At 37.3% G+C, this 27,977-nt stretch overlaps 1 protein-coding gene and 1 pseudogene across 5 annotated transcripts in view; both read left to right on the forward strand.

Annotated features, from left to right (window-relative positions):
• LOC308656637 (protein SET-like) overlaps window positions 1-27,977 on the forward strand; it is a 119,174-nt pseudogene that overhangs the window by 16,616 nt on the left and 74,581 nt on the right. The gene's annotated exons all lie outside the window — the stretch shown is intronic.
• The window catches only part of DENND2C (DENN domain containing 2C), an 85,608-nt gene continuing 60,132 nt past the window's right edge, over window positions 2,502-27,977 (forward strand). For all 4 annotated transcript variants that reach the window (XM_081307906.1, XM_081307907.1, XM_081307908.1 and 1 more), the window contains exon 1: window positions 2,502-2,656. The gene's annotated coding sequence lies outside the window, so the exon portion shown is untranslated. The remainder of the gene's footprint in view (window positions 2,657-27,977) is intronic.

Consider the following 27,977-nt stretch of genomic DNA (forward strand, 5'->3'; position numbering starts at 1 on the left):
CAGTTACTAAAGCTACACAACAAAACAAAACAAAACAAAAAAACAAGCAAATGACTTGATATTGGGAGAATATAGACTTTTGCTTTTATAGAATTAAGCCTGGTTAAGGCTTTTAGAACCCTTAAAAAGTCCTTTGAAATGACATAGACATTACTACCCTGTGTACATGTACACTACCCATGTGACTTTGCACCATGTACAGCCAGAAAAATGAAGAGTTGTGCTCCATTTGTGTACAATGTGTCAAAATGAATTCTCCTGTCATGTATAACTAATTAGAACAATTAAAAAAAAAGTCCTTTGAGGGGCTGGGATTGTAGCTCAGTGGTAGAGTGCTTGCCTAGCACAGGTGGGGTCCAGGTTTGATCCTCAGCACCACATAAAAATAAAGGTATTGTGTTGTGTCCATCTATACCCCAAAAATAAATATTAAAAAAGTCCTTTGATAGCATTCAAGTAAATAGTGTCTTTCTTAGACAAAACCAGAGCAGATATGCTCTAATATAAAAAAATAAGTACTTATATAAGTTATTATACTCTGGGATAATTTATCTTACAAGAGGATTCTTAGCTTACCAAGGTAAGATATACATTTAACCTTTCAGAAACATGCATGTTACTCAAGGTCAGGTAGAATTCCGGTTAGCCAGATGAATAACATGTTTTTTATACACACAACCTTGTTGCCATCTGGTGGCTGGGCTGATATTTCATTCAGCTTATTCAAAAAGCAATTATTGGTCCAACATCTAAAGTATCAGATACTATTTTAGACATTAATATTATAAATAATAAGACTTCATTTCTATCTTCAAATGGTTCACAGCACTGAACTATGGAGTGTAGGAATACAAATGTGATAAAGAGTTGTGTGAAACATTTCAGAAAACAATGATGTTTCAAGTGCAAAAAAAATGAAAGCAAATTCCTGCGTTATTTCCACATTCTGTACAGGTAGCCAAAAGCATAGGTGTGACCCTGACGGCATGTTTGTACTAGCCCTGGTTTAAGAAGACTCTTCTTCCTGGTTTCTGAAGCTGAAGGTCTGTTTACTGAGTATTTGTAAGTCCCTTCAAGAACCTGGTTTTATTTTAATTGGCCTCCTACTCATCAAAATAATACAAACTGCTAAATTAAACACTCAATTCTCAGACTTACAGGGTTACCTTCTTCTTATCCTTAAGAGGGCAGTAGAATACATGCATGTGAATTAATTTATTACATCCACAAAACCCGCATTTGGTTTCATATCTGGTACCTGGAATTCAATCTGCCTCATTTTGCCCAGTTATCTTCCTAAGTGCAAAGTTAAAAAAATAAATTTCAAAACCATACTATTTTAAGTTCAAAATCTCATCTTGGACGACTACCTTGGGTGCTTTCTAAATATATTAGATAAGGGATGAGCAATTCATAAAGATCAGTGTTCAAAATTTATTACAAACAACATTCACATTTCTTTCCTCACTGGGACATGACTTTAAAAAAAATGTTGTCACTCCCTTCCCCCATTATAAAATGTTATTCCTGTCTTATTGTCCACAGCTCATAGCTTCACAACAGTTTGGGATCTGCTGCCTTTATTGCTTTGCTAAGTTGGCTTGTGACAGTCATCTGTGAAGTGTAACCAAACACCTCTCTTTCTGGCAATCTTCTATTTTGGTACCTCTATGTGAACAAATGGGGGAAGAGTTTGGTCACTAGACTCTAGAAGCTCTGGTTGGGTGGGGCGGGGCGAGGTGGGGCTGGGCGTTGAGCGAGGGCCTGGGAAACAGCTCCACTCATCCAAGTCTCGCAGCCTAAGTGAAACTGGGCTACGCTTGCAGCAGGCACAGTGCCATGCACATACCTGAACAAGAGAGTGTTGCAGGCGAGGCTTCTGCATGTGTGTCTCAACAGGGCGTGGCGGCTGCTCTCGGAGTGAATACCAAAAGCAGCCCTGATCTGGGACTTGAAGTCTCAGGTGCTCCGAGCGCCATTTGCATCTCCCTACGTTTCAAGTCGGCTCTGTCTGGCAATTGCCTGAGAAATATTTGCTCTTTGAGTTCGGCCAGAAACAAACAACAACCACAAAAAGCAAAAAACAAATAAACAAAAAAACCGGTGCTATAGTTTTCCTAGAGACTGCAAGCCTCCTGAGCACTGGGCAGGCGACAATTTCTATAGTTTTCCTCGAGTGAGATGATGCCGCTCTTAAACCAGGCTTAATCTCGCTGGTAGTTGAGTCAAGCGTCACGTAGAGTTCAGGTCCGTCGCTCTGGGCCTGTCTGACGGCAGGCACGGCGTGGGCGACGGAGCTTTGGCTGGAGGCCTCCGCCGGACGCGGGTGGCGCCGATTGCCTGCCTATTGGGGCCCTAGCGTCGCGGCGATCGAGGCGCTGGGCAAGGTTTTGGCTGGTGCGCGAACTCAAGGCGGGACTAATCCCCTCAGGGGGTGCGGGGCGGGGCCGCGGGCGGGCCGAGCACGAGGGTGGGAACGGGAGCCAATAGGAAGCGGGATTTGGTGGGAGGGGCGGGGCTCTCGGTCCTGCTCAGCCCGAGCGAGCCTGCCGGGGGCCGGGCGGAGTAGAGCCGAGTGGCACCCGGAGACTCGCGCCTCGCGGGAGGCCCGGAACGTCGCAGGCCCGCCTAGGAGGCAGTTTCGAGGCCCAAGCAGGTAAGCGCGTCTTGATCCGGGGTGGAGTTTGAGGCCGCCAGGGCTTCGACCACTCCCGGCTGTCCTGCGCGGGCTGCGGTGGGTCGGGAGCCTTTCGGGCAGAGTCCGCCAGAGGGAGGTCGGGCGGACGCCGGGCGCCGAGGGCTGTGGCGGCGGAGCGGGGCTTGGGGATTCCTCGCCTCTCGGTCGCTCGGGACCCCACGGCTGAGTGGCGCTAGGCCGTCCCGAATGGACGGGGAGCGCCCTGTAGCCAGGAGGAAACGCCTGTTTTCTTCAGGCTTAGCCAGCGAGCTTGAACTTCGACGCGCAAAGACGACGGACTTTAAATTTTTTTTAAATTTTTTTTTTGAGAGAGAGAGAGAGAGAGAGAGAGAGAGAGAGAGAATGAGAGAATTTTTTCATATTTATTTTTTAGTTCTCGGTGGACACAACATCTTTGTCTGTATGTGGTGCTGAGGATGGAACCCGGGCTGCACGCATGCCAGGCGAGCGCGCTACCGCTTGAGCCACATCCCCAGCCCCGGACTTTAAATTTTTAAAAATGTTTTGGTTCTTAATAGAATCTGACAAGTACAATAGTGAAAGCCGTCAAGTAGGATTTTAATTTCAAACTCTCTTAGGAAAACGCTCAAGAGCATTTGAGTAACTTCACATAGCAGATGATTAGATTATGAGTCAAAAGACTTGAGTCAGAGCCCTATTTGCAAACCAGATGTCACGCCTCCGCCAGATTAACTTTTCTGGGCCTCCGTTTCCCTAACTGTAAAACTCGGAAACACGACTGTGAGTATTCTCAGGGTCACATGAGATGAGTGAGAGTATTCCACAAATGTCAGGTATTATTGTTTGACCACGCACCTGGAGCATGCATAGTTCTTAAAGCAACTAAGTTCCTGGCATACAGCAGGCACTATGTAAACCTTTACCCTAAAGCCAGTGATTCACCTACAGTGCTTTAGATAAAATGCTAAATGTGTTTACAGGGTAAATAAGTTGTTCAAGCTGTTGTTCCTCAAAATTGTTATTGTTGCAATTGTGGTCTATTTTTAATTGATTCTCATGAAGTTTTCAAGAATTGCACATATCTACTGTGTCTGATTCACCATGAAGTTCGGTAGCAATCAAATAATTTACTTCTTTGCCTTAAAGGGTAAATAGTTGTAGTTTAATATCTAATAAAGTGAAATGGGAGAATTGTTTCAGACTAAGACTTTCATTTGTTTTTGTAAATTGATGGGCTGCTTTTGGGAAGATTTATGTTATCTAAAGTCAAGTTAATAGTTAATATATAGCTGTATTTTTGGTGCAGCCTTTTTTTTTTTTTTTTTTGGTACTGGGGATTGAACTCAGGAGCGCTGGACCACATGAGCCACATCCCCAGCCCCCAGCCCTTTTTTTGTATTTTATTTAGAGACAGGGTCTCACTGAGTTGCTTGTGCTGAGGCTAGCTTTGAACTCCCCATCTTCCTGCCTCAGCCTCCTGCCTCAGCCTCCCTCAACCTCCTGCCTCAGGCTCCCTCAACCTCCTGCCTCAGCCTCCCTCAGCCTCCCTAGCTGCTGGGATTACAGGTGTATGCCACTGTGCCTGGCTTGTGCAGCCTTTATTACAGACGTTTGTGTTCTTTACTATGGTTCTATGTGTCCAGAATTTTAGGGGTGAGATGGGAAATACGAAAGGGAATAGTAGTTATTAACCTGCAGTCTTCTTCTGGGAATACTTACAGGAGTGTTTGTGAGTAATTTCCCAGGCAGAAATCAGGAAATGTAGTAGTTGTATCTCTTGGTCTTTCATTGGATTTGTGTGTGTGTGTGTGTGTGTGTTTTGAATGTGGCAATAGATTTTTATTTATTTATTTTTGCACCACACTGGGGATTGAACTCCAGCCCTTGCAGATGCTAGGCAAATGCTCTGCTACTGAACTATACACTCTTCCAAAGTAGCTGGGATTACAGATGTGGGCCACCATGAGCTGAAGGCAATAGATTTTTTAAATGCAGAAATAATAAAGGAATATCAATGTTTTTCTGGTTAATAATAGGCAGTTTTAAAAAAATAGACAGTTTTCTAAAACTGCAAGTTATATTACTTTTAAATGATCTATAGTGAGTCTTATAAAAAGAATTTTAGACCACTGTCTAAAATTAAATGGAGTAGAGGTTTTATTGAACATATTTCAAAAATTTCAGTGGATCTTTTTTTTTTATACTGGGGATTGAACTCAGGGGCGCTTAATCAGTGAGTCACATCCCTAGCCCTTTTTATTTTTAATTTTGAAAAACTCAATCTTACTAAGTTGCTTAGGCCCTCGCTGAGTTGCTGAGGCTGGCTTTCACCTCGGAATCCTCTTGCCTCAGCCTTCCCAGCCACTAGTATAACAAGCATGCACTAATGTGCTGGCTGGGTGTTTTGAAACTACTTTAATACACCAATTTTAACCGTGCCCTCTATAATAAGTTTTGCTGTGAATTTATAATTTGTTGATATTACAGATTTGAAGCCTTATATTTACATTCATTATTGAGCACCTATCCCAAGGTGCAGTTTTAGCACTTAATGTTGTATTCACATATGATATAATTCTTTCCATCTAGGAGATTACACTCTGCCATGTAGGCTAAAATAAGTACTGAAAAGGCTGATTGTAAGAACATCAACTCATAGTTATTGGGACCTACACTGTGCCAGGCAGTGTTTTATATGCTTTGCATATATTAGCTTATTTACATGTATTAGAGCACCATGAGGGGTGCCATTATTATGATCTCCTCCTTGGGAGTCATATAGAGGAGGTTTAGTAACTTGCCTGGGATCAGATAGCCTAAGTAGCAGAGCTGGGATCACATCAGACAGGCAGGCTCCAAACACCCTGATTTTATGTTTTTTTTTTTTTTAATTTTTTAAATATTTATTTATTTATTTTTAGTTTTCAGCGTACACAACATCTTTGTTTGTATGTGGTGCTGAGGATCGAACCCGGGCTGCACGCATACCAGGCGAGCGCTCTACCGCTTGAGCCACATCCCCAGCCCCCACCCTGATTTTAAACCTCTGCACTATGCTGAGTTTCAAATCTGTGAATGAGATCAAATGAAATCCAATGGGTAGTTAAAAGAGAGTTCTATGAGGAACTTCTTCAAAAGGGAGGAGGGGGCTGGAGATGTAGCTCCCAGTGGTGGAGTGTTTGCTAAGCATGAATTGAGGCCCGAGTTCAATCCCCAGCAATAACACACACACACACACACACACACACACACACACACACACACACTTAAAAAAAGGAGAGAGAGAGAAGGGAACAAACTGGTATTGCAAGATATAGATAAAGGCAGGTCCAAGCTACAATATAATTATACTTTGTATGTAAAAACTTTTTTGGGGGGGGGGGCTGGTGAGTGATATTGGATTCTTACTTTTTTTCTAAATTTTCACTCAGTAGCTACAATTATGGCATTATTTTAGCAATATAAGCAAGTGTTTATTTTTTAGTAAGAAGTTTAATATATATGTTCTCAAACCCATGTGTTAAATGTTAGATTCAAGAAAGGAAAATGCTTCCCTGTCTGATGGAAGCTTATAACCAGATGTGCACAAGTCCAGTTTATTACAATTTCAGTGTGATACCGGCGGTACAGATGGAGTTTAATTGGAAACACTGATGAGGGAAAATTATTCTACCTGTGGTAGGGAGGAAGATTCTAGAAGAGATTCTGTGTTTGAATTTGGCTTTGAAGGATGAATAGGAGTGTGCTGAGTTGGGGAAAGAAACAGAAGATATGAATGAAAACCAGGGATAAATGTGAAAGTACATGGTGTGTTTGAGGAAAGTGTTGTGGTTTGTTATCACTAAAGGTCAGAGTGTATAGAGTCACATGGTTTTCTATAAAGTCAGGTGCTTGGACTAAAGGGGACAATGCTTGGAAATAAGCAGGAAAGAGAAAATTGCTGAGCTTGGTTGCTGATCACTTTAGGATCACTGCAATTGATAGTTAAGGTATGGGGTTCATTTCCCCTCATTTGGAATAATGAAGTGAGTGATTAGTCCAGGTGGGCAAAATCTTTTATTATAGAATATAGGGTTATTGGCACTTTTAATACTTTTTTTTTTTGGGGGGGAGGGTACCAGGGATTGAATTTAGAGGCACTTGACAACTGAGCCACATCTCCAGCCCTATTTTGTAGTTTATTTAGAGACAGAGTCTCATTGAGTTGCTTAGCACCTCTCTTTTGCTAAGGCTGGCTTTGAATTCATGATCCTCCTGCCTCAGCCTCCAGAACCACTGGGATTACAGGCCTGAGACACTGCACCTGGCACTTTTAATACTTTTAAGTAGGGAATATATTATAAAATAATGTCTGGTGAGGTAAATAAAACATTGACTCATAAAAAGAAGGGGGTACCAGGTATTGAAAAGCCTATGCATCATGCTAAGGACTTTGGACTTGATTCTAAAGACAGTGGTGAGCCTGAGAAGAATATATTAAGTGATTAGAAAAGATAACATGGTGATGATATAGTGTGGATGCTGGGTTGGAAAAAAAGAGACAAAAGGTAGGGAAAAGACTATTGCCAATGAAATAGTTCAGATAAGAACAGATAAGGGACTGGAGTAGGAAACTAGTAATGGTAGAGAGAATAGGGGAAATGAAGATGTGGAATTGGCAGGGCTTAAAAATCAATTGGCTCTGAAGAAACAGAAAAGTGACTTTGTTTCTTAGCTTAGAAAATACATGGATAGAGGAAGGGGGGAGAAAATATATGGTTAAAAGATCTTGTTTTATTTTAATGTGAGGGAAGATTTTTTTTTCAGTTTTGAACATGTTGGGTTTGAAATGTCTGTGGAATATTCAGGTAGAGATGTCAAGGCTGAGAGTGGTGATTCAGATTTCACAGTTATTTTCACAAGTATGATTGAAGCAGGAACAGCAGACTAAGTTACTCAGGAAGAAAACATACAGAATTAGAAGAGAAGAGTACCAAGGATCAGTGATTTGCTTTATGTAAATGGAAGTAATTGATTATTTATTTGTTTATGCTAATTTTGTCTTAAAACTTGTTATAAAGCAATGAAATGAGCTTTCATTGAAAGTTAAACAACTTTTGCACCCATGTGGTTCCTGTTCTTTTAAAATTTAATTAGGGATACATTCATTTATTCCAGAAGTGTATTATATGAAGTATCTTTGGAGTCCTGCTTTGGAAAACAATTTTTTAGCAAATTCACAGTCCCATGGGAAAGTAGATCTTCTAGTTTATTACAAAAATATTTTTCCTTGTCTGTACATTCAATTCTCTATCTGATCACTTGATTATTAGCCCTTAAAATCAGAAAGACAGCTTTAAAAAACCTTTTTCTCCTGTAAATTTAGATTGTCAATGAATGTTTGCTGTTGATCCATCTTGATAACCAGAATTACTGTCTTGGCTCCAAATAGCTTAGCCATTTCTAGAAGTCCTATTCATCTTCAGTGAATGAAGGTTTGCTACCACTGAGGTGACCAAAAAAATATTACTATTTTGAAAGCATTTTCAGAAGCAGTGTTTCAGAATATTTTCCTCAATTGTAGTATCATTAGAATAAGCATGTAGTCTTCAAGGTAGAGGAAGCAAACTTTTTCTACAAAGGACTAGATAGTAAACATTTTAGCCTCTTTCACAACTACCAAAACCAAACCAATATAAAACAAAACAAAAATAAATAAAAACAAACAACTGAAAAGACAACACTTAAATAAATAAGCATGGTCTGCATTTTTATAAAAAATTTGCGGACACTAAAACCTCAATTTTATATAGTATTCATATCACAAATGTTATACTTTTACTTTTTTTCTTCCAGCCTTTTAAAAACATAAAAACCACTTTTAACTCAGAGGCCTTACAAAGGCAGCCAGAGTTAATCCACAGGCAGGCCATACTGACCCTGTCTTAAGGAATGTTCTTCAAAATATTTGGATTTTTAAATTCACTTAAAAAAAATCATGATTCTTCAAAAATTTAAAGGACCTATTATTTATTTATTTATTTTTTTTACATCTAGCTATCCTAGTTGTTTCAAGGTTTTCAAGGAAGAAATTCAAGATTTTTTTTTTCCTTATGTATATCTTAGACTCCTGGTTAGCAGCTTGAAAAAAAAATTTAACATCCAGTTCAGACCATATTGATCCATTTATATTAAAGATTATTATTTGTGCTCCGTTTTTTTAAAGTTAAATTTTCTGACTTTTCATAATTTTCAAAGCAGAAATAAATGTTTACATCAGGTGACATGGAGGGAATTTATTAATTTCCTCTGAAGTTTGAATTCCTAGAAATGATATATTTATGAATTTTTCCTGTATGAAAGTTAAAATTTTGGGCAGTTTGGTGAATATATGTGTGTGCATTATTTTTTTCTGCATCTTAAAAGCTATTCTCTTTTTCTTCCTCTTTTTTCTTTTTTCTCTATTAGAATAAAAAAAAACAAAACCCCCAAGCTGTTTGGGATATGTTTGAATTGGTTACTTAGCAATCTGAGGCTTAATTTTGTATTTAAATATTTATCTGTACTTTTTGATGTTCTTATTAAATAAGGGTCTGTTTAGACTGTAATAATGGGGCCTGCTGGGAGGAAATGACACAGCCTGTTCCACAACAGTATTTACTGAAAATCACCTTTTCTCTGGTTCCTATTTAAACTATAAAGATAATATGGAACAAAATAATTATGAGTATTAGAGTAATGGTTAACTTGATCACCACTGTAATTCCATGGTTATCATTACAAATTTAATTTATATTAACATAGTTCAAGGTCAAGCAGAATGTGGGAGAATTTTATCTACTGTTAGTAAAAATGGTGATGTGTTCAAACAAGTTTTATTTTTGAACTTTAAAGACATTTTTCTATTTTTAATGCATTTTCAAGAGTTTGACACTAACTGTAATTTTAAAAGCAAATTTGATCAATTATCCTTTAAAATGTATTATTTTATTATTAGAAGAAAAAGGGCATGAGTTAAAAAATACAGAGGCATGTTCAGTAGCTGGATTTTGGAAGTAAAAAAAATGTTGAGGAAATGGATGACTTGAGAAACAAGTGTAAGACTTTTAGTGAAGATTATTTAAAATCCAGTTTTATTAAATGGCAAAACTTGACTAAAATGACAGCCTCCCTGAATTTGTAATAATGTTGCAAACAAAACTAAAAATCTTTAAAATGATAAGGATTATTGGAAATACAGCATACTGGACTCTTTCCTTCCTTCTTTTTTCTTTTCTGTTTTTTGGGAGGGGGCTGTTGGTACATTGGAGATCAAATCCAGGACCTCATGCACTCTACGCTGAGCGACACACCAAACCCCTAAACTTTTAAAATAAGACTTTTGGGGCTGGGGATGTGGCTCAAGCGGTAGCGCGCTCCCTCGCAAGCGTGCGGCCGGGGTTCGATCCTCAGCACCACATACCAACAAAGATGTTGTGTCCGCCGAGAACTAAAAATAAATATTAAAAAATTCTCTCTCTCTCTCTCTCTCTCTCTCTCTCTCTCTCTCTCTCTCTCTCTCTCTCTCTCTCCTCTCTCACTCTCTCTTTAAAAAAAAAATTAAAATAAGACTTTTTAGATACTTTCAAAGAAAAACAAAAAATAAGTTTACCACAATTTCCTATTTATTCAAACACCATTCTTGAGAAAGATTCTGTATGTCCTATTTAGTTGCGTATAACTGGCAGAAAAGAAAAATGACAACGTATCTTTTTTGTACAGAGAAGTGTTCATTTAGAATGCATGAATTTTGTTTTTATGATTTTTGATGATAAATCAGGCGAAAATTAAAAATTGGCCTTCTGGACCTAGGGTGTAGCTCAGCGGTAGACCACTTGGCTATGTGTGAGGCCCTGGGTTTGATCCCCAGCTCTGCAAAAAGAAAAGAAAGCAAAACAAAAAATCCTTCTTAATGATGGCATACCTTTATTCTGTGCCATTATGTAACATTTCAGCAGTGCTTGTGGGGCAGCTACAGTCTGGGCAGATTTTACAGTCTACATTGATGAGATCACTGAAATCAGAAACTGCATTATGATTTTAGTTGGTGAAGATAATTAATAAGGAGGATTTTCTTGTGTTGTTGACTACATCTTGTTAACTATATGTTTAACTTCGTGTATGGGGATATTTACAGAATCTTAAAAGTGAGTTGTTGATCTTCATAAATTAACCAGGGTGCGGGAAGTTGTTTTGTTTTTCATTGCTGGGGATGGAACTGGCCTTGCACATGCTTGGCAAGTGCTACATCCCAGGGAGCTACATCCCCAACCCCTGCAGAAAAAGTTTTTAAATAAGCATAGTTAATAGAATAGCAAATATGATCAGAAAATTAAGGCAGATATTTTAAGCATTGTTTGAAGCTGCTGATAACAGATTTGTTTTTTTTCCCCAAGGCTCATTGCTTACATTTTAATGACTATCTCTTCAAAGCACCTACCAGTGCCCAGGGAGAGGCAAGGAGTTACAGTGAGGGGAACAGAGGTACAGTGGATGGTTAAAGCAATACAGCTGACAGTATAGACATCTTCTTGCTCTCTGCTGAATGTCCAGGACAGCAGGACCACTGGACTATTTGGAGCTTTCTCCAGCGAAAACTATAGTCTGGACATAGGTGAATGCACTGCCCAGCAAGTCATTGCTGGGTTCTTTCCATCCCATTTGTTTTAAGGGCTTAGAGTGCTGTTTGAAATTGTTGTTTTATATATTGCAAAGCTTTAGTACACACAGAAAACCTCTGAATTTCATAGACATGTTGAATATTTTATTCAGAGCTAATCATACCAATTTACCATCTTGGATCAAAGTTTAATAGCTGTTGAGAGAGAGAGCTAAGTAGGTAGTAAGAATCCAGAATTTTTCTAGTTGAAAGGCTCATTTGGCAAACATTTTCTTTTCTTTCTTTTTTTTTTCTTTTTTTTTTTTTATACCAGGGATTGAACTCAGGGGCACTAGACCACTGAGTCACATCCCCAACCCTATTTTATTTTATTTAGAGACAGGGTCTTACTGAATTGCTTGGTGCCTCGATTTTTTGCTGAGGCTGGCTTTGAACGGATAGTCCTCTTGCCTCAGCCTCCCAAGCTGCTGGGATTACAGGTGTGAGCCACCACACCTGGCTCTAATGTTTTTGACTAACAAAATTTCCACGTTTAAGTAATATTTTTGACAATCTGGTTAACTAACTTTGAAGCTATATTGTTGAAGCCTACTGTTTGGACATGACATACTTGCCACTATGTCAATATCTAGCCATTATAACTTTCAAAATTATTTCTACATCTCCAAGACAGCATTTTTAGTAAAGAAAGTTTGAAAAAAAATAAAATGTGTAGATATCATTATATCTCATTTCTGTGTCTTTTCATTTTATTTTCCTGAAAAGAAACTGAAATTTTCAAGAACATTTGGCTAAAAGATCCACTAGTCTTGCCTCTCTCATCACATCAGTAATTGAAATAATGTATATTCTAAAAGGAAAATTAATCTTGCAGCTTTTCTTCATTTATTCTCAAGAATGATTATGTGACATTGCCAATTATCATTTTTGTTTTAAGGCTGAAGAATTTCCATTGCTAAGTAGAGTGCACTGTTATTTTTACCATCCACAACAGCTTATTGTTCCACTTAGGATTTTCAACCCTGACCTAATTAAAAGGAAAAGAATAAAACAGACTCCTAAGTGAAGCTGATAAGCATATGGCATTGTCCTGTGTGTTCCAGACTGCGATTTAATTTATGAACAGGAAAGACTATTTAATGAAGTTGAATCTTTTATTTTATTTTAATATTATTTATCTTAGAATGTGAAATTTATTTGAATAATGATAAAATAATATTTGATCTTAACTTTATGTTGTACATTGTCATGTGATAAGGGTAATTTTTTTTTATGAAACTTCTGTTTCAGTTTTGTGTGTGTTCTGATACCAAATGTAATTCTTCCCCCCACCTTTTTTATTGGTCTATTGTAGTTGTACATAATGATGGGATTTGTTGTTACATATTTGCATATACACATAATATAACAATATAATTTGGCCAGTGTCACTGCTTAGCATCTCTCCCTCCCTCCTAGCCTTCCACTCCCTGGTTCCTTCCTCTACCTATCTCCCTTTGATTTTTATGAGATCCACCCCCACCTTTCTTTTCCTTTTTAGCTCTCTCACTTCCACATAGGAAAGAAGATATACAACCTTTCTGAGTTTGACAACATAATGATCTCTAGTTCCATCTATTTTCCTGCAAATAACATAATTTCATTTTTCTTTATGGTTGAACAAAACTCCATTGTGTATATATACCACATTTTCTTTATTCATTCATCCATTGATGGACTCCTAGTTCCATAGTTTGGCTATTGTGACTTGTGCTGCTATTAACATAGATATGCATGTATCACTGTAGTAAAAGGACTTTAATTCTTCCGAAAAAATATGAAGTGGTGGCTTGGCTGGGTCATATCATGGTTCCATGCCACCATGGACACAACATCTTTGTATGTGGTGCTGAGGATCAAACCCAGGCCGCACGCATGCCAGGCGAGCACGCTATCGCTTGAGCCACATCCCCAGCCCGAATTTATAATTATTTGTATCTTTGTAACTGCCATTCTTCTGACTGGTGTAAGATGAAATTTCAGTGTAGGATTTGCATTTCCCTAATTACTAATGATATTGAACATTTTTTTATATATTTGTTGGCCATTTGTATTTCTTCTTTTGAGAAATGTCTGTTTTGCCTATTTATTAATTGGGTTATTTTAGTGTAAAGTTTTTTGAGTTCTTTATATATTCTAGATATTAATCCTCTGTCAGAAAAGTAGCTAGCAAAGATTTTCTCCCATTCTGTAGGTTCCAAATATATTTCTTACCATGAATTTTGATCAAAAAGGTTCATGAAACACTGATCTGTAGTTCAAGAGAAGGAGGATTTTATTCAATAGGTGACCCAGATCCTTAGAATTTTTTTTTTTGTGTGTGTGTGTGTGCATGCGCGTGCACTGTATAAAACCATACTAATGTATTCTGCTATAACTGTCCTTAGAAAAATTTTTATTTTCCATCCCACCTCCTCAAAAATTGTGACTGCTCAGTCTGTCTCTTGCCCTTTTAATATTATGTGTTCCTCCTTCCTTATTGCTTCCCTCAAATTGAGTTTCTCCCCACTAACACCCCCTTCTATCCCCAATGCCCCAGACTTCAGTTTTGTCCTGATATCACTGGGTTACTTGGCTCTGTTAACCTTCTGTATGCACATTGAAAATCAAGGCATTTCCCCAGTGAGGATAATCACTAATTTTACTATCTTTGGCCCAAGAATCTCATAGGCAAGGCCAGGTGTGGTAGCATATGCCTGTAATTCCAGCTACTTGGGAGACTGAGGAGGGAGGATCACAAGTTCAAGGTGAACCTGGGCAATTAAGCAAGACCCTATCTCAAATTAAAAGATTAAAAAATGCCGGGGATGTAGCTCAGTGGTAGAGTGCCTTTGAGCTCAATCTCCAGAAATAGAGAAAAAGGGAAGGAGAGAGAGAGAAAGAAAGAAAGACAACAGGGACACCAGACTCTGTATGAATCATGCTATTCACCTTCAATTGAATATTCTTCTCCTGTTTCCTATTAACTCCAGCTTTTTGTTGAGCAGATCTTAAAGATTATATCCTCAAGTTGCCAAACTTTTTCTCTAATTCATGGTTATTTTTATTTTAATAGATTAAGGTCCCAAGGTATGAGCAAGTTCACTTGACTTGATCTTGGTCCTCATTATGCACATATCTTCTCACCTTTCTTCTATTTCTACAAGAACTGCTATCCTCTCAGATCCCCCATGGAATCCTAGCATCTCTTTCTTGAGACAACTTTCTTCTCCTTTTTGTCTGCATTTATTGTATACTTCATTATATTTGTACCATATATATATTTTTTCTCTTTTTTGTTGTTATTGTTCTGGGGATTGAACCCTCTCATGGTAGGCAAGTACTTTACCACTGAGCTAAACCCCCAGCCCCTCACTCTTTTCTTCTTAAAAGACCTTCTTGCTTTGGCTTCCATTGTTCTACACACTTTTGGCATTTTTCCCATCTTTTGTCTACCTTTATGACTTAAATTACCATTTGATCTAGAATGCCTGAGAACTGACCAGTTCTAGATGAGCGGTTAATTTCATCAGAGCATGCTGATGTATAAGTTAATTTCATCAGAACATGCTGATGTATAAACATCATTTTTAAAGCTGGGCATGGTGTCACACTCCTATAATCCCAGATACATGGGAGGCTGAGGCTGGAGTATTACAAGTTCAAGGCCAGCTTGGGCAGTTTAGTGATACCCTATCTCAGAATAAGAAAAAGGGCTGGGCACATAGCTCAGTGGTAGGGTGTCTCCGGATTTAGTCCCCAATACTGGGGGGAAAAGTAATTTAAAGAAATAAATTATGATTATATAATAATAAAGCAGATATGAAATAAATGAATTTGAAAAGTTTACATGGAAACAGCAATGAGATTCCACTACATACCAGAATGGCTAATATTAAAAAGACTAACAATTCCAAGTGGTAGCAAGACTGAGGAGTAACTAGAATTGATATATTGCTGGTGAGAGTGTAAATTACTACAATTGTTCTGGAAAAACTCTTTGACAATGTCCACTAAAGTTAAAAATATACCTAGTCTGTACCCCAGTAGTTCTATTCCTAGGTAATACCCAACCTAAATGTTTATAACAGCTTTATTCACAATAGCCAAAATGTTGAAACAATCAACAAATATATCAATGGGAGAATGGGATAAATATTGTCTTGTCTTTTCTTTCTTTTTTTTTTTTTGGTACTGGGGATTGAACCAGGGGTGTTTAACCACTGAGCCACATCCCCAGTCCTTTTATATATTTTATTTAGAAACAGTGTCTCGCTGAGTTACTTAGGGCCTTGCTAAGTTGCTGAGGCTGGCTTTGAACTTAAAAATCCTCCAAGCTGGTAGGATGACAGGCGTGTGCCACCATGCCAGGCTAAATATTGGTATTTTCATTAAATGGAATACTATAGAGCAATAAAAAGTAAAGTTGTTATTACATAGTAAAATGAATCAATCATAAAGATTTTATACAAAATGAGCTGTACACATACATATATACTATATTATTTTTGTTTAAGTGAAATTCAAGAACAGGAAAAAATAATTCTTGGATAGAAGATAGAATGGTGATTCCCTCCAGGGCTGTGTTTATTTTTATTTATTTATTTATTTTTAATTTTTTTAGTTGTAGATGGGCACAATACCTTTATTTTATGTATTTTTTTATGTGGTGCCGAGCATTAAACCCAGTGCCTCACACGTGCTAGGCAAACATTTTACCACTGAGCTACAACCCCAGCCCCTGGAGGTGTGTTTATTGATTGGGAAGGAGATGAAAGAACCTTTTGGGGTGCTATGTGATGGTTAAACAAGATTTTATATATACACTTAGTCTCTGAATTATATGTATTAGTGGACTTTATATGCTTTATTAAGTTACATTAAAAATTTTACAGGCTTTAGGTTATCTTTGGTACATCTTAGATGTTTCTTAAATACTTATTACTAGTGTTCAATTTGCCAGGAATGCCTCTTCAGTAGGTGCCTTCTCATCTATCAATAGTCTCATTTAATAATAAAATACCTTGTAAACATATATGTGAATACGCTGTGAGTGGGCTTGTATTTTATTTTTGTGCAAATGTTTTTCTAATGGGACACAGAATATATAGTAAAAAGTACATAGACTGCTTTAAAATTCACCCATTTGAGTCTGCACCTCTGTTTCTAGTGTGCAAATGAGGATGATCATACCTATTTCTGGCAGAGACTTTCTTTGTGGGGAGGGCTACTCTGATATCCATTCTTCTAAGTAACAGAGCCCAGTTTTTTTAGCTGAGCACATTACAGGATAAAAGAGTATACTTCCTGGCCTTGCTTCCATTTAGTCTATATGACTAAGCTCTGGTCAGTTAGCCATAAACACAGTGTTATAGGGGACTTCCAGGAAGGCTGAATAAATATAGCTATCTTTTTTCCTTTCTGCTTCCAGGAATGTGGGTATAATAACTGGTGTTCTGTAGCTAGTGTGGACAATGAAGAGTCTTTAACATAGAAGTCATGTGTTGAGGATAACATAACAGAAATATAGGAACCTGTATTGGTTAATCCACCTGCTATTTTCACTTTCAATTACATGTACCCAAACCTAATCCTAAATGGTATACTACTCCAAAGAGTGCTATGAATATTCATTGAGATACTATGATTGAAATGACCGGCACATAGTATTTAATAAAGCTTAACTGCTGTTATTGTTGTTTTTATTCTCAGTGTGCTATGGATGAAGTGGGTATTGAGAATGTATTTGATAAATCTTTTAAAAAGTAATCTTTTTTTTGAAGCAAGCATGATGCAAACAATCTGAGTTTGTTTTTTAAAATTAAAAAATATAGATAAACTAAAAGAAAACTCTACTACACTTCTATCATCTGGAGATCAAATAGCATTATAATAACATTTTGGTATATGTCTATATTAACTACAGATTTTATGCATTTGTGTATACAGATGTAAGAAGTCAAACAAACTCTGGCAAGCTTTATTAAAGAAAAGATTCACATGGTTTACTTTTCACCTCTCTGTTCTGACATGCTTATAATGATATTAGAATCGCTTGGTTCAATGACGCCAGTGTGCACACTCTAGTACTTTTTGCACAGTGAGCTCAATTCAGTATTATTGTCACTGCAGTGATGGCTGGACATCTGTTTTGGCCATCATGGCACAGTACTCTGTTTCAGATTTGCTCAAAGCTGGGCAGTTGTTGGTGAAGATGACCAGTTTCACTTTGCCTTGTCTGATCATCTGCAGAGTCTCCTTGTACTACCCCAGCAGGAGCCTAGAGTTAATCAAGTCCAGTGACTTTTTCATTATCTTTGCCGCCACCGTCTTTCTGCCTTGTGTAAGGGACAGCCCTCAATCTAGAACATACAGAGGAAGTTTAGGATCCAGATTTTCAAATGGCAAGCTGCAGGACTTACCTGGTTGCCTAAACTTCGGCCTGGTGGAGCCCACTCAACAAAGAGCCCATATAGATTTTTAAATCACCTTATACTACTCAGTCTTTGTAACGTTCTTATTTTACTTAAGAGAACTTGAGCATGTTATAACTTTCTAATATTTCAGTGTATGGATTTACAATGGTATATTTAAATTCCTGTTTAGAAGTTTATTTTCAATTTTATAATATTCTGAATCTATTCTTGTACATATATCTTTGTGAATTTGATTATTTCCTTAGAATAAGTTATTAGAAGTGGTATTTCTGCATCATTATATATTAATATAAAAATAATTTATTAGGGTTTATTTACTATAGAAAAACAAATACAGTTTTTAAAGTCTTATTATTTCTCCATCCAGCTATATCATTTTATAACACTGAAAAACAAGAAAAAAATATATAACCTTGGTAAAAATTTTAACCATTATAAAAAGTCATAAAATGGGAGATAGAAAACTTGGTCCCCTAACAATAGATTCTTTTCACTGGTACCATATTGTTGACAATTTCTTATGTAGCCACTCACCATAAATCAGTAAGTGGGCCTCTAAAATTCAATCTTATAAAAACATTGAGTCATATTGTTATAAGGATAATGAAAAATGGTATTTTTAAAATATGGTGTAAAAATAAGATATAAAAGATAAAAATATAACCCTAATTCCATTACCACCTACATTTGAAAAAAATTTAATAAAAATAAGAAAAAAATACCAATGTGAAGATAATAAAACAGCATAACTGACCATAGCATAACTGAGAAGGTCCAGATGATCACAAGATGACCATTTCCTATGTATTCCTTTCCTCTGCTTTGAGGAAAATGAGAACTAGCCCACACCAACTTCTTTGAGAAAAGGGACTGGAGAGAGGATAGGAGTCAGTGTGTAAAGTCCAAGATCATATTATGGCAATGCGTGTGTATGCATGGGGGGGTAAGAATATAGATGCATGTATATGCTTTTTTTAAAGTCTATAGAAAAGGGAATCATATTAAAGAAAAAGTTTTCCCTCCTTTTCTTTTTTTAATTGATTCTGGGATTAAACCCAAGTGTGCCTTACCCCTGAGCTATACCTCCAGCTCTTTTTAGTTTTTCTTTTGAGACAGGGTCTCATTAAGTTATCCAGGATGGCCTCAAATTTGGTATCCTTCTGCCTTCGCCTCCTAGATGCTGGAATTATGGGCATGCACCACTATGCCTGGCTTTCCCCCCACTTCTGTTTTACACACCTTTGCGTATCTGCACACAGATCTCAACCTTATCTTTTTTAATAATCATAGAGTGGTACAGAGTATTGTCAGTATTCTGTGTTAGGGTACGCCTCCTAGAAGGAAGCTATTCTTACCCTGCTCTGCCTCTGATAACCTATACTGTGGCATCTAATGAGATCTTCCTCCCCGCTCACACTCTAACACCCTGCTCTGGGCTGCTCCTGTGTGGGGGGGACCTCATCTCCTCTCTCTGGGCCTTGACAGCTCATAAGGGAAACCCTCTTCCACACAGGCTCTCCCTACCTTCTTCCTTAGCATCAGGCATGGTTTAGAAAGAGGAAGAGTTGTTTTTCATTTTTATTTTATTTTGGTGAGTGGGTACCAGGGATTGAACTCAGGGGCACTCAACCAGCCACACCAACCTATTGAGAGCCACAGTTTAGTCGGAATGACGCCTGGCATTTTGCTAGAGGGAATGGTTGAAAGGTGACCCTGCTCTGGGAATAGGGCGGCTCCTGCTGCCTCAGGGTGCCCGCTACTTTGAGTTCTCGCGGAATTGGCGTGTGGAGCCCTGTGGAGAGAGTGTATTCCCGGGAAGTGTGTGTAGAGTGCCAGTGAGAGTTCGGGAATAAAGAGTTGCTGTTTGAACCTACAAGGCTTTGTGGAGGCTCGGTTATTTTGTGTCCAGACAGGGGAACCAACCCATTTTTGTATTTTATTTACAGACAGGGTCTCACTGAGTCACTAATTACTGAGGCTAGCTTTGAACTGGAGATCCTCCTGCCTCAGCCTCCGGAGCAGCTGAGAATACAAAAGTCTCCCTGTATTTTAAATGGTACTTTGTGGACTGAAACATGTGTTTAATAACCATATGAATGCAGTTTTAGTAGTGTTCTTTTTATACTGTCAAGTGAAATGAAATACACAAAGAATGTATATTTGGGGATGTGATTTGAAAATTTGAAAATTTCATCTTTTAGATTTTTTAGTTGTAGAATGAGAAAGTTACATTTTACACTCAATATGAACTTACCGTTTTTATGAGAGTTGTTGTGCCCATAGTTTCAGCTCCTTGAAAATTGTATATACCTATAAATGAAAAAAGTAGGCTATAATTATAAATATACTGTAATTGTGATGATATAAAAATATGCTCATGAAAACGACATGGAGGAAATATACCAAAGTATACCAGTGATTATGCTAGAGGTGGTAGACAGGCATTTTTTCCTATTTTCTCTATTTCAAAATTTCTAAAAATAAAAGTAGTATTACTTTATGACTTTTGGAAGTTTTTAAGAGTAAAGCTTTTTTTCTAGTGTCTGGGAAGACTTTCCCAACCTTGAACACTTTTTAGGAATTAAGGATTTTACTGCCTTTTATTTTCCAGTGGCTTTCTTAGAAAAACCTAGTTGAATATGAATTTGTGATTAGGTGAAAATTGAAATAATTTGTATAAGTGAAAAGTTTTAGTTTGGGACAATTATTACTTACCTTAGAGGAAGTTTTTTAAAAATAATAATTAGATCAAATTTTTTCCTATCATTGAGTTAATATAATGAAATTTTAAGCTTGTGTTATTCAAGTTAGTTTTATATGTAATATTCCATATTGTGACAGTTTGAAAAACTTCCCCTTCTATTCAGAATTTTCATTTGACTGTTTCACCTAAGTTATTTTTAAGACCTAGCTATGAGCTAATTGAGTTGAGCGTGTGATACCAGTCCCTGTGTCCCTCAAACTCCCATACGTCTGGGGATCCCCACTAAACACTCTGGTTGGTTTCCTTAAGGTAGTCCCTTGGCTTCAGGTGGGCAGGACCTATCTTGCCTTTTCCCCTTAGGAGGCAAGAAAATACCTCCCCGACCCCCACCTAGTTTCTTTAAATAAGTCCTTTCTATTGTCCCTTATAATCCTCACAATTAACTAATACCAATTCTTGTCTTTATAGCCTTGAGAAGGGTAATGAACTGATGTCAGCAAAGCCGGTTTTTGGCCACCCCACTTTGAACACTTGCACAGCTCTTAGATGTGGAGTATTTGATGCCTGTTGTTTTGATTTTTGGCCTTTGAGGACCCTACCAAAACTCAAGAGAAGACAGGAAAAGTTGCATTTGACATCCTGTTATATTGGCTGATATTATTGTTATGTCTACCCATGAACAAGTAATACATACTGGTTAAGTAAACAGCCTTGGAGTAAAGCTGTTTCTTACCCAGTTCAGCCTCAGCTTCCTTGTTCACAGTATAATAAAATTATCTACTATTTAAGGTCATAATAACTACCTGTCAAGGTTGTCAAGAGAATTACATGCAGTAATGAAAGTAGGTGCTTAGCATAATGCCTGGCACATTTAAGATGAAACAAATAATAATTATTATCATTTAATATCATTAATATACAAACATCTCTTCTGTTCCTCCTGGTTTTTTGTTTGTTTTTTGTACAAGGGATTGAACCCAGGGGTGCTTAACCACTGAACCATGTACCCAGTCCTTGTTTTTTTTTTTTTTTTTTTTGAGACAAGTTCTCACTAAGTTGCTTAGGGCCTTGCTAAATTGCTGAGACTGGCCTTGAATTTGCAATGCTTCCTCAGCCTTCTGAGCTGCTGAAATTGCAGGTGTGTGTCACTGTGCCTGGCTAATACATCTGGTATTGGAATATCTTATGCTGTACCTGTGATCTCCCAAGGGTGCACAGGATGGTACATTAGGGTGTGAAAAAAAAAACAGAATTGCTGTTTAAATTAATTTGCATCTGAAAATGAATTAAGCATTACTGAATTTTTAATATTCAGATTTACCTTGGTGCTTTCACCCTGAGTCATACTCATAAGAAGTAAATCTCAAGAGAAGAGCGGGCATTTCCCAGTAAAAAGGAGTTGACAGTGACATCATCCTCACCTGTTTATTCACTTTTAGCTTATTGCAACATAGAGCCATCTGTATGTGTCCAGTTGGGTAAGGGGATTCATACCTACTGACACCGACCCCCACCCCTTGCCAATACTGGGTACTGGGTATTTAACCCAGCAGTGCTTTAACATTGAACTACATTCCCAGCCCTTTTTATTTAATTTTGAGATAGGTTTTCAAAAAACCGGTAAAATAACCAGGTACCCAATTATAGTTGATAAACATTACAGAAGATATAATTTACTAGTCAAATGTAGCAACTTACTTAACTTAAGGTGAATAGAATTGACAAATGAGTATTTTGATTCAGTCCGTGAAGTTCTTTTATTTTCTTTTGGTGCCGGAGACTGAACCCAGGGCCTTGTGCGTGACCGGCAAGCACTCTACCACTGAGCTGTACCCGGCCCCTCAGTGAAGTTCTTTCACTGGCTCTATGTATTCTATGTAGTTTACTTACTGTGGTTCCTTGTGTTAGTTTTTAGGGATGCCATAAACAAAGTACCATAGGCTGGGTGGCTTCAACAATAGAAATTGATATTCTGACAACAAGTCCAAGTTTAAGGTGTTGGTGGGGAATTCTTTGTATACTTGAGGCCTGGGGGGAGGGGAATCTCTGACTTTCCTGATTATAGTGTGTATATGACCTTTGAGAGTCATCTAATCTTGTTTAGCCTCAGTTCCTCCTCTAGAAAATGGAGATGCCTTCTGTAAGTATTGTTGGGAGGCTTAAATGAGGTCATGCATATTATGCCTGGCAAATAGTAAATATACAAAAACATTTTTATTATTGTGATGCTAAATATTTAAATAAGTATGTTAGCATTATTAATTTTATACCTAAAATATTTCAGATGTTTTTCAATTCTATAAATGAGGCAATTTTAGAGATACTTAAAGTAATAGATATCACAGAATTTTCATGAAACTCTTTTTAAATATTCCTGTAATTCAGGATGTTGTTAATTTGATCAACAAGTATTTACTGAGGGATTACTACACTGTTCATACTCTTCTGGGTGCTGGGAATATAATAGGTAAAATAGACATGGAGAGGGGGCAAAAAAGTAAACAAATATAGTCATAGAATTTCAGATAATAAAAAGTTTTGTGGAGGGCTGGGGTTGTGGCTCAGTGGTAGAGTGTTTGCCTCACATGCATGAGGCCCTGAGTTCGATCCCCCGCACCACACACAAAAAAATAGACAATAAAAATAAAGATTGTGTCCATCTACAACTTAAAAAAATAAAAAGAGTCTTATGGAGACAGACTTTAAAAATCATGTGGGGAAAGGATTCTTTATTTGTTTGTTTGTTTATTTATTTATTTATTTATTTATTTATTTATATTTTTGGTACCCAGGATTGAACTCAGGGGCACTGGACCACTGAGCCTCAACCCCAGCCCTATTTTATATTTTATTTAGAGACAGGGCCTCACCGAGGTGGTTAGCACTTCTCCTATGCTGAAGCTGGCTTTGAATTCACCATTTTCCTGTTTTAGCCTCCGAGCTGTTGGGATTACAGGCGTGAGCCACCGAGCCCGCTTTATTTATTTTTGATCCTGGGGATTGAACCCAACGGTGCTTTACCATTGAGCTAAGTCCTCAGCCCTTTTTATTTTTTATTTTGAGATAGGGTCTAAGTTGCTTAGGACCTCCCTAAATTGCTGAGGCTGGTATATGAACTCACAATTCTCCTGCCTCAGCCTTCCAAGCCACTGGGATTACAGGCATGCACCACCACGGCTGGCAAGGAGATTTAGGTTAGACAGGATAGATAGGAAAGGTGAAAATTGAGTAAAATTGAAGTCAGAAAAGGAAACATGATGGTAGCTTAGATTAGTATGTTACCAGTGAAGATAAAAAAATATTCAGCTTGAGAGTTTTATTTGTTTTGGAACTGGGAATGGAATACAGGGTGACTAAACCACTGAGCCACATCCCCAGCCCTTTTTAAAAATTTTTATGTTGAGATACTGTCTCACTGTTGCTTAAAGCCTCGCTAAATTGCTGAGGGTGGCTTTGAACTCGCTATACTCCTGCCTAAACTCTCCAGGCCGCAGGGATTACAGGCATGCTCCATGCCCAGCCAAGAGTTATATTTTAAAGGTAGAGCCCCCAGGTATTAATTACCATTGGTTAGTTTGGGGGATAAGTCCTGGGGGGTCACATGGCTGTGGCTATTAAAACCTCCAGTAGTACATGTTAAAGTAAGTGCGCAGCAAAGGAGGAGGATTGTGGTCACTTGGAAAGTTTTTTGAGTAATGTGGACAGCCAACTATGTAACATAGTAACAAAGTTAGCATTATTGTAAGTCCTTGGCATGTGCCTCCAACTTCTAAATATAATTTGCATGATATCAACTATCTTTTTTTATTCTTTCTTTTAAAAAATTCAAAAAAATCCCATGACATGTCACAACAGGATTGATAGATCTGTGAAAGACTTATTTTTGAAGAATCTTTCATGTTTCTTGCTTTGCAATTAGGCACAATAACTGCTGGGAGAAATTTATATTGTATATTACGAGTATTAGGATTTTTAAATTTTTCTTTGCTATTTTGGGAACCATTTTTACTTACTTAATAAGGCTGTTTCCTCTGATAGTAGTGAGATAAAAGGCTGATATCCTGTATGTGCTTGCTTTGAAGATTTGTTATTCAAGGAACAGTCGACAAGATGATTAAGGTCGAAAAGTAGAAACCAGTTTGACACTTGTTTTTTTTCTCCATTGGTTTGGTCCTTTCTCATTTGCCTTAAAATATTTTTAGTTAAAGTCAATTAAGTATTTCCTGGAAAAATTTTTCCTATAGCTTTTTTTTTTTTTAGAGAGAGAAAGAGAGAATTTTTAATATTTATCTTTTTTTTTTTAGTTTTCGGCGGACACAACATCTTTGTTTGTATGTGGTGCTGAGGATCGAATACGGGCGCACGCATGCCAGGCGAGCGCGCTACCGCTTGAGCCACATTCCCAGCCCTCCTATAGCTTTTATTAAAAATTTGCCCATAGGCTTTACAACTTAAATAATATATTAATATTTTAATATAAATATACTTAATAGAAAATTCAGAGAAGCAAATAATGTAAACAATTGAAATTCCCACATTCTTTTTTTTTTTTTTTTTTTGTATTGGAGGTTGAACCCAGGGATGCCACTGAGCCACATCCCCAGCCTTTTTTATATTTTTTTATTTAGAGACAGGGTCTCGTTAAGTTGCTTAGAGCTTTGCTGAGTTGATGAGGCTGGCCACAAACTTGTGATCCTCCTGCCTCAGCCTCCGAACCACTGGGATTACAGATATGTGCCACCACATCCGGCTTCACACCCATACTTGAGCAGATTTTATTATGTTTACTTTTTCTCTGAGACATAACTTACTTCTGCTATAACTAGTACAGGAGTGACATTCTGAGGTTTAGGTTTACTTCAGTCTTCTCAGACAGCATTGAAGAGTTTACTCAATTCTGACAAATTATGCTAACCCCCTTTCAGTCTCATCCTTGAAGTTTTCTCTTTTTCTAAGTATCCCCAGTAAGAATGACTCCAGAATCATTAAGATTCTTTTATTTCTCTTTACACTTTTTTTTTTTTTTTTGTAGCGGGAATTGAACCCAGGGGCACTTAACCACTGAGACACATCCCTAGCCGTGTGTGTGTGTGTTTGTGTGTGTGTGTGTGTGTGTGTGTGTGTGTATTTTATTTAGAGACAGGATCTCACTAAGTTACTTAGGGCCTCGCTAAGTTGCAGTGGCTGGCTTTGAACTCATGATCTTCCTGCTTAGCCTCCTGAGTTTCTGGCTTCTTTCCTCATTTTTTATTGGTGCATTATAGTTGTACATAATGAGAGATTTGCTGTCACATATTTGTACATGCACACAATATAACGATATAATTTGGCCAGTATTACTCCCAGCACTTCCCCTCTCCCTTCACTCCTTCTATTCCCCAGGCTGTTTCCTCTACTGATCTCCCTTTGATTTTCATGGTACACACACACACACACACACCCCTTTCTTTTCAGAGTCTTAAGGCTTGCGGTCATGGCAAAGGTGTACAGAAGTATTTGTTTTAAGGGTATTGCAATATACTAACAGATATAATAGAATTGTGCAGATTCAAAGGAAAGGGCTAAGGATGGTTTCACAGAAACACTTTCGACTGGTCTTATGGTACATTCAGAGAGAAATTAATAGTTGCTTGTTATTTATTCAGTAGTTTTTATATTCTAGAAACTACCTTAAATACTGTATTTGTATCTCATATTTAAATCTGAAAACCACCTTTTAAAATAAATATCTGTGTCTGATATGACAGATATTGGGATGCTAAGACTTAATCTCTTTATATCTCATTTCCTCAACTGTTTTTAGTAGAATCTAGCTCATGGAGCTGTTATAAGAATAAGATGAGTTAATATTGATAAAGTGGGAATTATGTCTGCCTAATAGTAAGTGCTACATAGTATTATCTATAGTATAATCATTATTCTACAGATAAGGAATCAGGCTTAGAATAATTAAGTAATTTGACTAAGTTTCATATCCAAGCATCAAATTTGCTGGTATTTGAATTCTGTGTGATTCCAGTGTTCTATCTCTGGACTGCTAGAAATTGCAAATTATTTGGTAATATTGGAATATATGTAGAAGGTCAGCAAGGCAAATGGCAGGAGTCAAAGCTGGAATCAGAAGATGAAAGACTTTAAAAATATATATTTTTTAGTTGTAAATGGACACAATACTTTTATTTTATTTATTCTTATGTGGTGCTGAGGATTGAACCCAGTACCTCACATGTACAAGGCAAGTGCTTCACCACTGAGCTCCAGCCCCAGCCCCGACTTTTTTTTTAATTGTAGATGAACACAATACCTTTATTTTATTGATTTTTTTTTATGTGGTGATATGAAGATTGAACCCAGTGCCTCACACATGCTAGGCAAGCACTCCACCACTGAGCTACAACCCCAGCCCCAGAAGATGAAAGACTCTTATGTCATCTTAAGGAATTTGGACTTTATCTTATCTCTTGTATAGCATGAAATATTTGCATATTTGATTTTATCTTTTAAACCAGAAACCATTTTAAAAAGTAGTAAAACTCTGACCATATTTTGTGTATGCACTATAAAAATACAGGTGAATTTTTTTGTTGTTGTTTTTATTTTTTGTGATGTTAGAGGTCAAACCCAGGATCTTACACCTGCTAATCAAGTGCTATACTGCTGTGCTATAGCTTCCTGCCCCCATGACATTTTTAAAAGATTTAAAAGTCTGTGTGGTTTTCTTTTCTCAGTTTTTTTCATTAATATTTGTACATTTGCTTGTTTTACCAGTATGTTAATATTGATTTGCATCCTAAATAGTAGTAAGTGTCAAATGATTAAGATAAATTTGTGTAGAAAAAACTTAATACATTCATCTCTTCATGTCCATGGGATTTGTTCCAGGGCCCCTTGTGGATATAAAATATGTAGATGCTCAGCAACCTTATATGAAATAGTATCATATTTGCATATAACCTATAGACATCCTTGTATATGCTTTAAATCATCTGTAGATTACTTATAGTTTCTAATACAGTGTAACTGCTGTGCACATAGTTGTCATACTCTGTTGTTTAGGAAATGATGACAAGAAAACAGTCCATGCATGTTCAGGACAGATGATTTTCAGTCTTCATTTAGTTAAATCCATAAATGCAAAACTTCCAGATGCAGAGAACTAACTATATTGAGGAAATTATGTCCACTGGATTGATTTTTTTCTGCAAACTGGTAAAGTATAATGTTTTGACAGCAAAAACTTGGTCAAGTTCTTGAAAGTCTGCGGCCCCTTGGCAGTATATTTTGTTAACCACCTCTGCAGATTATGGAGCACTAACATCATCGTAATGGGGATAGAAGTGAAAAGACATCCAGAAAGTTAAATTGATCAGAATATGTACTGATATCCATATATGGGTAATATTTAAATAAACTTGATAATAATGTCATAACCATTAATAACCACTTACTTTGTGCAAAACACTTTACATATTGTTTCATTTATCCTCCTAATAATTCCACTGGTGAGTCATATTACATTAT

The sequence above is a fragment of the Spermophilus citellus genome (genome assembly GCF_964194105.1).
Source record: "Spermophilus citellus genome assembly, chromosome: 9".
NCBI classification, from domain to species: domain Eukaryota; kingdom Metazoa; phylum Chordata; class Mammalia; order Rodentia; family Sciuridae; genus Spermophilus; species Spermophilus citellus.